Below are 12,873 nucleotides of genomic sequence, written 5' to 3'. Positions count from 1 at the left end.
ACATTTAAGTCAGTCTGCAAAAGGCATGGGCAAAACTCAAAAAAGACTGTAGGCCTCATTCACTAAAATTGTCAGACAGGCCTGGGGACCCATAGTAACCGAGGACAGTGTGGTTTTTATTTGCCAATACCATTTTATGACATGAAAGTTGTTGCGTGTTTGGTTGTGATAAACATAAGCCATGTCTGAATTGCTCAAGCTTTCATTCCTACATTACAGTACAGTTTACAGATGTTTCTCCTGTATATATTTTATAATTATATACATACCTGTACCATGTCTTTTTATTCACCTGAACATGTTGGGCTAAGACCTTTCGCCACCTCTGTCAATGCAAGTTCCTAGCATATGTTAATAGGCGCCATTGCATGGAATTTTTTTTCTCTAGTCCCGACCATTCCTGAGCAACAAGTGTATTTAGTTTTGGTTTCTGATGTGCTGTGTAAGCTCTGTAATGTCAGAAGGGAGGTTTCAGGCAGGGTGTGTGATTCAGAGCTCTAATCAGAAGCAGCCAGTGTCAGAGCTCAGAATCACACCCCTTGTCCATTACAATATCACTGCCTATCTGACAGAGCAGAGCCTAAATAGTATATCAAGCAGCAATGCTATCAACATTGATTGCTTAGGAACGGTAAATGCTAGAGAAAAAATTCCAAATGTGCCAAAATTAGTCGAGCAGCAGCTATTAAATGCTATTAATGTAAGGAGTTGGACTTGTTGGAGATGGTGAAAGGTCTGTCAACAGGTAGAAAATGCTAAATAAAACACATCATTTGATTTTTGTTGTGCCCCTGAACAATCTGGTGTTTTTCTTTTTAAAATCCGCCCACCCATCCAAAAGATATAGCAGATTATATGGGATATTATACGTAACCTAGTTCTGTTTCTCCATATGGGCGGTACACTTTTATTTTTATCAGAGAAAAACATAAGGTTGCCGCCCACTTGGAGAATCAGAGCTATAACTTTCCAGGGGTCATACCTTTTAAATGGGTGGATGGATTTTAAGGATGAAAACACCAAATTGATCAGGGACACAGCGAGAATCAAATAATCTATGGGATTTAGCATTTCATACTTGGTGACAGGACCTCTTTCATGGGAACCTGACAAGTCTAAAATGCCTCTAAATCTAATTTTAATTCTGCGTAGGAGCCATTAATAGAACCAGAAAAAATGCATAGGTGGCCACAATCTGATGAAGTAATGCAGATATAATCATCTTTTATTGGAAATGCTTGTCAGCCGCTAGTACATGAGGGCAGAATTGATTTGCCAGGTTTGCCTAGAGATAGCCACAAGTGCTCTGAATATCCTTTAAAATTGTTGCCCATATGGCAAATTGGGAATTATCCCAATGCGCTTAACAGGGTTGTCCATGCAAAAATGGACAACCTATTCAAGTTCTAAATAGGTTGAGGGCAGTGAAAAAAAATAATAATAAAAAATTCATACTCACCTTTCCACAGTGCCTCTCTGCGCGACCCGGTCTTCTTGGTCCTGTGACCACTGAGGCAAATCACCAGCCTCAGCGAAGGCTTGTGAGGTCACTACCTGTGACATCGCGGGTCTTTTCCTAAGGCCGTTGATTGGCTTCACTGGTCACCCGCTGAGGCCAATCCATAGCTTCAGCGGAAGAGATCTATGACATCACAGCCAGTGAACAGTTTCACTTTAAGAAGACGCCAGAGCAGAAGGAACGGCAGGTGCCAGTGGGACACCAGAGCACCAGGAACAGATGAGTGGGATTTGTCTTTGTTTTTTTTAACCTCCCCGATTGTCCAGGCATTAAAAACAATGGCTGGACAACCTCTTTAAGGCTGATTTTCATACCCATAAAAAGACGATTATCTCTATATTGCTTCATTGGTCTGTGGATACAAAGGTATGTTTTAGCTCCTATTAAAGGCTGCTACTCAAAATTGCTGGTTTAGGAGACTTTTTGGACTTGACAGACTCCCTAAAATTGCGATACAGCCTATCGCCGCGAGATGCATTCTAGAATCTTGCAAATACTTTCTATAAATGTAATGTATTATATTCTTCAATTATGTAAATTTTTATTATTCAAAATTCTAATAAAATTTGGTAATGTCTTTTAGTTATTGCGCTGTTCATTAATTATCATATGGGTGAGTGTTAGTGGTGGACAAACTGTGCAATTGCCCAGAGCCCCCATCCACTAAGGGTCCCTTCATAACAGTTTCCAGCCATGTCGCTTGAGAAATCTCCCGCATTATACATAGTACTGCAGTAGAGTGGTGACCATGCTATTCACTTACAAACCTGACATTCTCCTGTCTATACCTTAGCCTGTACAATCAGTGTAGCACCTCCGAGCATCTGCATTAGATTCTTATGGGTGGGGAGGTATAATGCAGCCACAGGTGGATATATAGGCCGGCTGTGGATTCTGAGTTACAGATAGGAGGTCAGTTGTACTGCTTGTTACACCACCATACATTGTTACTTAGCCTGTCCACTTGCAGAAAGGTCCTAAATGAGGGCCCCTAATAAGGCTTACAGCATGCTGAACATTGGAGAGCAGAGGAACCTTGGTGTCTTACCTTGGTTCATAATGTGACAGGAAGCTGTGAAAAGATAAATTTTTTTTTCAAGCATTGCTTGACAAAGGTGTAAGGGGTGCAGGTGAATGGCGACAAACTCACTCAGACAACTGAGTAAAACAGGAACAGCTTTACTGATTATGATTCTGGAACACAGCAACAGACTCTTGAACTATTGCAACAGGCAGATCATATATAGTTTTATAGAGACAATGCACCGCAACAGGAGGTGACGCCAGAGAGCACTGCCCCCCGGAGCAGCACACACAGTGCACATCCATGTGAGGCGGCGCCAGGGAAAACACCCAGCGGCACCAACCCCCAGGGACCAACATATACTCCTGTGGGGTTGGATTCATCATACCACAGGAACATAAAAGTGTCTGTTTGTGTCCTTAAGTGTCCGTTTTCTCAAACGGACAGAAAAGTCCTGCATGTCGGATTATTTTGTCTGCTTGTAAAAAACGGACATAGGTGTAAACGGACACTTAAGGACTAGAGATGAGTGAGTGGTATTCGATCGAGTAGGTATTCGATCGAATACTACAGTATTCAAAATATTCATTCTCGATCGAATACTACTAGCTATTCACAGTAAATATTCGATTCAGAACCAGTGTTGATTGGCCGAATTCTATACAGTGTATAGCATTCGGCAAATCAACGCTGGTTCTGCAGCAGGCTCGTCCTTGCTAGTCGAGAGAGCTGGCAGTTTACTGTTATGAGGGAGCTGAGTTTTATCAGCGCAACTGCAAGCATTGTGCAGTTAAAGCGCATGAACCCCATAGACTATAATGGGGTCCATGCGCTTTAACTGCACTCCGCTCCTCCTAAACACACTCCTCCTGCTATTCATGGACTTGGTGACTCTCCTTTAGTCGAATAGTGGTTTCCCCTGAAATGAGCATTTTTTTCCCATAGACTATAATGGGATTCGATATTCGATTCGAGTAGTCGAATATTGAGGCTCTACTCGAAACGAATATCAAATCTCGAATATTTCACTGTTCGCTCATCTCTATTGAGGACACAAACGGACACTAAAGGACACAAGATAAAATCCCATTTAAATTAATGGAAATTGTAAACGGACACAGCTAGTATTCGTTGCTAAAATTTTGAACGGACATTCGCTATGGACACTAGCTGTCGGACACCTATGGTAGTGTGAAGGTTCAGGGTTCAGGATTAATCTTCTCAAGTGATTGCATGTTTCATGAAATTGGTTGCTCCTGCGGTAGAAAATTCTACATATTTATGTGTTTTATTATTTGAGTATTCACATGTTACTCATTTTTAATACAAGGATTAAAAGTTAGGTTTTATCCACTCTGCTGAGACCTTCTGTAATTGGGGATTGGCTACTGAAGTTTGGAAGCTCTTTTATACCCGTATTTTGTGCTGTTTTCGATGTTTAGGGTGGTATAGGAGTCGTTGACATCAAAGGAAGCCCGGGTCCATTGGGAACTGCTGTCATCTAAGGGGAGGGGGGGGGGGAGGGGGTCTTTGGTGTACTGCTGGCATCTAAGGGGGGGCAAGGGATCATTGGGGTAATGCTGGCATCTATGAAGGGCAGGTAGTCTTTGGGGTACTGCTGGCATTTGAAGGAGGAACAGGGGTCTTTTGGGTACTGCTGGCCGCTAGGAAGGGGGGGGGGGGCAGCCAAGGGGTCTTTGGAGTGTTTCTGGCATCTGAAGGAGGGGCAAGGGTCCTTAGGGTGTTGCTGGCATCTTGGGGGAGACAGGGATCCTTGGGGTGCTGCTGGCATCTGAAGGAGGGCAGGGATCCTTGGATTGCTGCTGGCAGCTAGGAGGGGGGGTGTCTTTGGGATACTGCTGGTATTTAAGGGCAAGAAAGGGGTCTTTGGGGTACTGCTAGAATTTACAGAGGGGCAGGGGTCCTTGGCGTGCTGCTGGCATTTGAAGGAGGGTATGTACCATCGGGTTGCTGTTGATATCTAAGGGGAGCATGGGTCTTTGAAGTACTGCTGACATCTAAAGAGAGAAGGGGGTCTATGGGGTACTGCAGGCATCTGGGGGGCAGGACAGGGGGTCATTGTGGTACTGCTGGCATCTAGGGGGGCACGGGATCCTTGTGGTGCTTCTGGCCTCTGAAAGAGGGTAGGGATCCATGGGTTGCTACTGGCAGCTAGGGAGGGGGTGAGCAGGGAGTCTTTGGGGTTCTGTTGGTATCTGGGGAGGCAGGGGGTCTTTGGGGTACTGCTGGAATTTGAAGGAGGTGCAGGGACCCTTAGGGTGCTGCTGGTATCTGAAGAAGGGCAGGGGTCCTTGGGGTGCTGCTTGCATCTAGAGGTGGCAGGGGGTGTTTGCGGTACTGTTGGTATCTGGGGGGGCAGGGGGTCTTTGAGGTACTGCTGGCATCTAGGGGGAAGATATTTCTCAGGAACGGTGGCGCAGATCAGATAAGGTAAGATAAATAAAGGTAAGAGAAGAATAGCCTTTCTTAAGTCCCTTTAACTTGTTGTAGGAAAGGTTAATGCATAGTTTTTGTTTTTTTTGTGATGAATTTCTCACATCCTATTCAGTTAATTTGTACATGGATTAAAAGTTAGTTTTCCCAGCAGCAAAAGATTTTGATGGTCATAGATGATGACTTTAGTAAATTTCTAATATAATATGTTCAATTCAAATGTCTGTTTAGCAACATAGCCTATGCAGATTTTGCATCGATATATTTTTTATTCATAGGAAATTGAAGCTGTAAAGATCAAGTTTCACTCTAAATGCCTTTCTTTTGTCTCCCTGGCATTCAGTAGATGGTGCCACTATTTCTTGCAATTGTGCTTTGAATTTCTAGCCAAACAGTGGTTACACAATGGTGACAGGTTGATGCTCGGGTGTGCATTCTAAAGAAACCACAAACATCTTCAAAATGTAATTGACCAAAGATCTGTAATAGTAACAGCTCCAGGATAATCTTCCGAGGAATCCATTATGATAATACTGCACCATAGAATGTCATAGTAGAGTCGTGATATTTTAGACTTGCCACTCCTTTTTGATCTTGGGGGAAATACCAAGGTTAGAAAAAGAGAAAGTAACTGCTAGATCAGACTCTGAGGATTTCCATCACTTGTTAATTCTTGGAAAGTCTGCGAAAATGGTATTTTTTTCTGTATTGTCTGTAAAAAAAAAAAAAAAAAAAAAAAAAATATATATATATATATATATATATATATATATATATATATATATATATATATTTTTAATCTTAGCCATGGACAGCATTAGCATATTGTTACTTATGGCGATAATCTGCCTGTCTATAAGAATTTGTGGGTGGTTTGGTGCCACAAATAGCCCTGACAGGTTCCCATTAATGTTACAAGCCTAGGAGTTCACATCTGCTATAGAACTGTTCTGCTTTTACTATAGTTTTGCTTTATATCATTCATATGGATTGTATTATATTATATTGTCTGTAAGAGATGGACTATATTGTATATGCTGTGAGTAAAAACTGCCATGTTATCAGTTAGTTATTACTATTAAGAGTCTATGTTTCCATAAGTTATTCTTACATCATTTTTTTTTACCAGTCAGAGACATGGCACACTCCATTGGATATTGTGAACCACAATTTCAGCCATTTATAGCCACATTATAGTCTAGCTTGTCTGGGGCATATAATATTGTTTAACACTATCCCGAATTCAGCACAATCTAATGAATGGTAATGTATTAACAAGTATAAACCAGACACTTGTAACAACTCAGATAACCAAACTAAATATTTTTATGTAAAATTACATAGTACAGTAGTAGTGTGCTGGTATAAAGTCCATGTTGTAAAGTGCATGTTATAAAATCCTGAACTAGGAGCCAAGTGTTACTGATATGGTCCTAGGCTGAGTGTTAATTGTTAGTCGTATATCTACTGTACATACTGTATGTAACAATACAGATCACAAAGCAGGTTGTCTGTACCAAATATCATTCATGTTGGTAATAATTTTTGCATGTGAATGTTTCCCAGTAGCCCTCACATGTCATATGTCCAATGATAATGGACGCAAAGGGAGGATTTTATTAAGTCTGACATCAGACTCCACAGTGACTTTAGCCACTGCGACCAAAAATCGGCATGTCATTCTGAAACTTTTACACCTTGGGGTTGCAGGGCAACTCATTCACTTACATTATTGAAGTAGTCTCAGGGCAAGACTGCGTTATTTAGTAGCGTGATGAGAGTTTCAGCTAAAGTCGCAGTGTTGTTCTCGATATTTTAATGCAGGTGGCAGAAGCTTTGGCCTCTGAAGTGTTCCGGTGTAGAGATGAGCGAACAGTGTTCTATCGAACACATGTTCGATCGGATATCAGGGTGTTCGCCATGTTCGAATCGAATCGAACACCACGTGGTAAAGTGCGCCAAAATTCGATTCCCCTCCCACCTTCCCTGGCGCCTTTTTTGCACCAATAACAGCGCAGGGGAGGTGGGACAGGAACTACGACACTGGGGGCATTGAAAAAAATTGGAAAAAGTCATTGGCTGCCGAAATCAGGTGACCTCCATTTTAGACGAATAGTGGATTTCAAATCCGGGTCATATGAGAATGTGAACTTTGTGACTATGAGACAGGGATAGCTGTACAGGCAGGGATAGCTAGGGATAACCTTTATTTAGGGGGGAATGTTATTAAAAATAACTTTTTGGGGCTCTATCGGGTGTGTAATTGTGATTTTTGTGAGATAAACTTTTTCCCATAGGGATGCATTGGCCAGCGCTGATTGGCTGAATTCCGTACTCTGGCCAATCAGTGCTGGCCAATGCATTCTATTAGCTTGATGAAGCAGAGTGTGCACAAGGGTTCAAGCGCACCCTCGGCTCTGATGTAGCAGAGCCGAGGCTGCACAAGGGTTCAAGCGCACCCTCGGCTCTGATGTAGGAGAGCCGAGGGTGCACTTGAACCCTTGTGCACCCTCAGCTCTGCTACATCAGAGCCGAGGGTGCGCTTGAACCCTTGTGCACACTCTGCTTCATCAAGCTAATAGAATGCATTGGCCAGCGCTGATTGGCCAATGTATTCTATTAGCCTGATGAAGTAGAGCTGAATGTGTGTGCTAAGCACACACATTCAGCTCTACTTCATCGGGCTAATAGAATGCATTGGCCAGCGCTGATTGGCCAGAGTACGGAACTCGACCAATCAGCGCTGGCTCTGCTGGAGGAGGCGGAGTCTAAGATCGCTCCACACCAGTCTCCATTCAGGTCCGACCTTAGACTCCGCCTCCTCCGGCAGAGCCAGCGCTGATTGGCCGAAGGCTGGCCAATGCATTCCTATGCGAATGCAGAGACTTAGCAGTGCTGAGTCAGTTTTGCTCAACTACACATCTGATGCACACTCGGCACTGCTACATCAGATGTAGCAATCTGATGTAGCAGAGCCGAGGGTGCACTAGAACCCCTGTGCAAACTCAGTTCACGCTAATAGAATGCATTGGCCAGCGCTGATTGGCCAATGCATTCTATTAGCCCGATGAAGTAGAGCTGAATGTGTGTGCTAAGCACACACATTCAGCACTGCTTCATCACGCCAATACAATGCATTAGCCAGTGCTGATTGGCCAGAGTACGGAATTCGGCCAATCAGCGCTGGCTCTGCTGGAGGAGGCGGAGTCTAAGATCGCTCCACACCAGTCTCCATTCAGGTCCGACCTTAGACTCCGCCTCCTCCAGCAGAGCCAGCGCTGATTGGCCGAATTCCGTACTCTGGCCAATCAGCACTGGCTAATGCATTGTATTGGCTTGATGAAGCAGTGCTGAATGTGTGTGCTTAGCACACACATTCAGCTCTACTTCATCGGGCTAATAGAATGCATTGGCCAGCGCTGATTGGCCGAATTCCGTACTCTGGCCAATCAGCACTGGCTAATGCATTGTATTGGCTTGATGAAGCAGTGCTGAATGTGTGTGCTTAGCACACACATTCAGCTCTACTTCATCGGGCTAATAGAATGCATTGGCCAGCGCTGATTGGCCGAATTCCGTACTCTGGCCAATCAGCACTGGCTAATGCATTGTATTGGCTTGATGAAGCAGTGCTGAATGTGTGTGCTTAGCACACACATTCAGCTCTACTTCATCGGGCTAATAGAATGCATTGGCCAATCAGCGCTGGCCAATGCATTCTATTAGCGTGAACTGAGTTTGCACAGGGGTTCTAGTGCACCCTCGGCTCTGCTACATCAGATTGCTACATCTGATGTAGCAGTGCCGAGTGTGCATCAGATGTGTAGTTGAGCAAAACTGACTCAGCACTGCTAAGTCTGCATTCGCATAGGAATGCATTGGCCAGCCTTCGGCCAATCAGCGCTGGCTCTGCCGGAGGAGGCGGAGTCTAAGGTCGGACCTGAATGGAGACTGGTGTGGAGCGATCTTAGACTCCGCCTCCTCCAGCAGAGCCAGCGCTGATTGGTCGAGTTCCGTACTCTGGCCAATCAGCACTGGCCAATGCATTTCTATGGGGAAAAGTTAGCTTGCGAAAATCGCAAACTGACAGGGATTTCCATGAAATAAAGTGACTTTTATGCCCCCAGACATGCTTCCCCTGCTGTCCCAGTGTCATTCCAGGGTGTTGGTATCATTTCCTGGGGTGTCATAGTGGACTTGGTGACCCTCCAGACACGAATTTGGGTTTCCCCCTTAACGAGTTTATGTTCCCCATAGACTATAATGGGGTTCGAAACCCATTCGAACACTCGAACAGTGAGCGGCTGTTCGAATCGAATTTCGAACCTCGAACATTTTAGTGTTCGCTCATCTCTATTCCGGTGCTCTCTCAGAGATCCCCTGCATCAGATTTCAAATTAGGGACTTACATAGATGGGCTAGATTTTCTGGCATGAGCTATTGTAAATAGATAGGCCGCAGCATTCCAATCTAGCCCATCATTATCGCCTACCTGCTGTGCCCGCTTTTTTCTATTGTGGCATGTATGTTGAAAAAAGGACAAAGTGATAGATTTTTGCTGCAGACATCTGGGGGCTAAAAATGTGTAATTTTGCACCAAAACACTGGAGTACAAAGATTAGTATTCTCCCCAGTGGGTGGTTATCTGGTGCTTTACGGTATTCAGAGAGAGAGAAGTATTTTGCCTTCAAGGATATGCCTTTAACTTTTAAGTCAGCCGGTGGCCTTGAAAAAAATAAAAAAATTCATACTCACCTGTCAACAATGCCCTGGTGTCTTCCTAGCACATCCCACTTTTTCTGCTTAACAGGTCTCTTCTGGAGGTCTGCTGAAGCCGCTGATTGCCCTCAGCGGTCACGTGACCGCTGAGGCCAACCAGTGAAGAGCCTGCAATGTCACTACTTGCCACAGGTCAATTTGTGGCTTCAATTTGCGGCTTCGGAAGAGACTCGGGAGAAACCGCCGGGGCAGAATAACTGGGAGGGGCTGGTAAACACCAAAGCATCTGGGGCAGGTGAGTATGAATTTTTTAAATTTTTTTCATTGCTGATTTAAAAATTAAAAGATATGTCCATTTTTGTCTGAACATCCCCTTTAAAAGGCTGTAAGCTGCGGACATGCTGTATATATGGCATTCTATAGTATATAGATGGCCAGGGCATTGCCATTACTATCCACTACCACCATTATTCCCTGCCTGCTGTGATCAATATTCTCTAATGAAGCAAACAGGTCATAAAATGGACAAAGTGACACATTATTGCTGCAGACAGCCATGCACCAAAAATGCATACTTTTGCATCAAAAACTGAGGTGCACAGATTGGTAAGTTCCCCCAATGGTTGGTTATCTGGTGCTTTACAGTAATCAGAGATAGATGTATTTTGCCTTTAATGATATTTCATAGTTATCCTTAGCATGAACTGTGTATTGGCATGTCCTTGCTTTCCATAAAGTTGCGATAAGAGCTCTCTTTTAATGATAATTTCCCATGTACTCCATTTTATTAATAAGTAGGGTTAGTTCAGGATAACTTTCTGTATCCACTTTATACAGTGAATCAGCTATAATGTAGCAGCATTACCAGGACAAGGTATTGTGGTGCCTAGGTAGATTAAGGAAATTGGTCCCCTCTTTACTCCTTTCATAAGGTTGTAAGCTGTGAATATGCTTTATATGTGGCAGTCTCCATTCTCCATATAGTTCTAGCCTCAATATTCAATGCTAGAGGCAGATGCACCACAATTATTAAGAGGTTCTGGCCTCTGAAATATTATGGTACCGTAGAGGAGGTCCTGTGCACCAGAATTGAAATCTATGCCAGTGAGCACTAACTGCTCTGCCCACTTTTCTCTAATATGGCGAACAGGTCGTAAATTTGACAAGACACACATTTTTGGCACAAACAGCTGTGCACAAAAAAAAAAAAATGGGTGAAGATTAGTTAGTTCCCCCAATGGGTGGTTATCTGGTGCTGTACAGTAATCAGGCGTATGTACAGTAGATTTATTTTGCCTTTAATGATATTTTGCACTGTTATCCTTAGCATGGACTCAGTACTGACGTGACCTTGCTCTCTATGTGATAAGAGCTCTATTTTAATGATAGGATAATCTGCTAAGTAATTGAACCTTCACTTCATTAATGAGTAGGGTTAGTTCAGGATAACCTATTATAACCAGTTTCTACATTGAATTAGCTATAAAGTAGTAGCAGGTCTGGAACAAATAATTTTAGTGCCTAGGCAAATTATTCAAATTGGTCCCCGCTTCTGGCCTCAGAAATATTCTGGTACCGTAGAGGAGGTCCTGTGCACCAGAATTGAAATCTATGGCATAGGTTTTCTGGTTTAACTTGCATCAATTTTCTGGTATGAGCTATATTAAATAGGTCAGGCCAGGGTGTTCCCAGACTACCACTAACTGCTCTGCCCACTTCTCTCTAATTTGGTGAGTAGGTCGTGCACAAAAAAAAAACAGGTGAAAGGTGTTAGTTCTCCCAATGGGTGGTTGTTAGAGATGAGCGAACACCGTTCGATCGAGTAGGTATTCAATTGAATATGAGGCCGTTGGAGGTATTTGTTCCCAATCGCAGTGACATACAGAACAGTTACTTGTTGCTATATTCATGTACACCAGCTTTTGTTAGGGGTGGCCCCACACAAAATAGCAAGAATCCACAGCAGTTACTTCTTGCTATATGCGTGCAAGCCAGCTTTTCTTTGGGGTGTCCCCCCCCCCACAAATTTGCAGGAATACAGAGCAGTTACCTCCTGCTATATACGTGCAAACCAGCTTTTATTAGGGGTCCCCCCCCCCATAAAATAGCAGGAATCCACAGCAGTTACTTCTTGCTATATATGTGCAAACAGGGGCGTAACTACCGTAGAGGCAGGAGGCAGCTGCCACAGGGCCCGGGCCATTAGGGGGCCCGATGACAGCCGCTACCGCTGCATTTTTTTTTTTTTTTTTAATAGGCCGTTACGGACCCTATTCACTTGCCCATCCTGGCTGGGCCGGGATCGGTAAGTGACACCGCAGGCCCCACAAATACTATCATTATACTCGGGGGTCTTTGCAGACCCCCGATGTATAATGATCGGCGGACCGGGAGAGATAAGGGAACGTAACAAACACTGTTACTTACCTCTCCACGATCCTGCCAGGCCTCCATCCTGATGTCCTTTCTGACGTCACATGAACCCGGCCTGCGTCCCGGGTCATGTGACGTCTAACGTCATTGCAGAAGGACGGCAGCGGAGAAGACAGCGTAAGAGCCGGGGGACAGGTAAGAAACAGTAATTTTTTATGTTTTTATTCCCCCGGGTCTCCGATTATTATACTCTGGGGTCTGAAAAGAATATAATAATTGTTTATGGGTGTCCACTATGGGCTATAATACTGTGTGCAGGCGACACTATGGGGGATAATACTGTGTGCAGGGGCCAGTAAGGGACATAATACTGTGTGCAGGGGCCAGTAAGGGACATAATACTGTGTGCAGGGGCCAGTAAGGGACATAATACTGTGTGCAGGGGCCACTAATGGACATAATACTGTGTGCAGGGCTTACTTAGGGACATAATAGAGTGTGGAGGAGGGGGTCGGTCGAGGTCTTCGACGTTGGTGTCGGTTGGGGGGAGGGCCCCATGTCAAAAGTTCGCCATGGGGCCCGGCCATTCCTAGTTACGCCACTCCGTGCAAACCAGCTTTTATTAGGGGTGTCCCCCACAAAATAGCAGGAATCCACAGCAGTTACTTCTTGCTATATACGTGCAAACCGGCTTTTCAGGCTGTGTAACCCCAAAACAGGGATACAGAGCAATTAGGTCAGGCTATGTACGCTCAATCCAGATATCCAGGGTGTGTACCCCCAA

This window comes from Leptodactylus fuscus, chromosome 1 (genome assembly GCF_031893055.1).
Source record: "Leptodactylus fuscus isolate aLepFus1 chromosome 1, aLepFus1.hap2, whole genome shotgun sequence".
Taxonomy (NCBI): domain Eukaryota; kingdom Metazoa; phylum Chordata; class Amphibia; order Anura; family Leptodactylidae; genus Leptodactylus; species Leptodactylus fuscus.
This window is presented reverse-complemented; position numbering follows the sequence as displayed.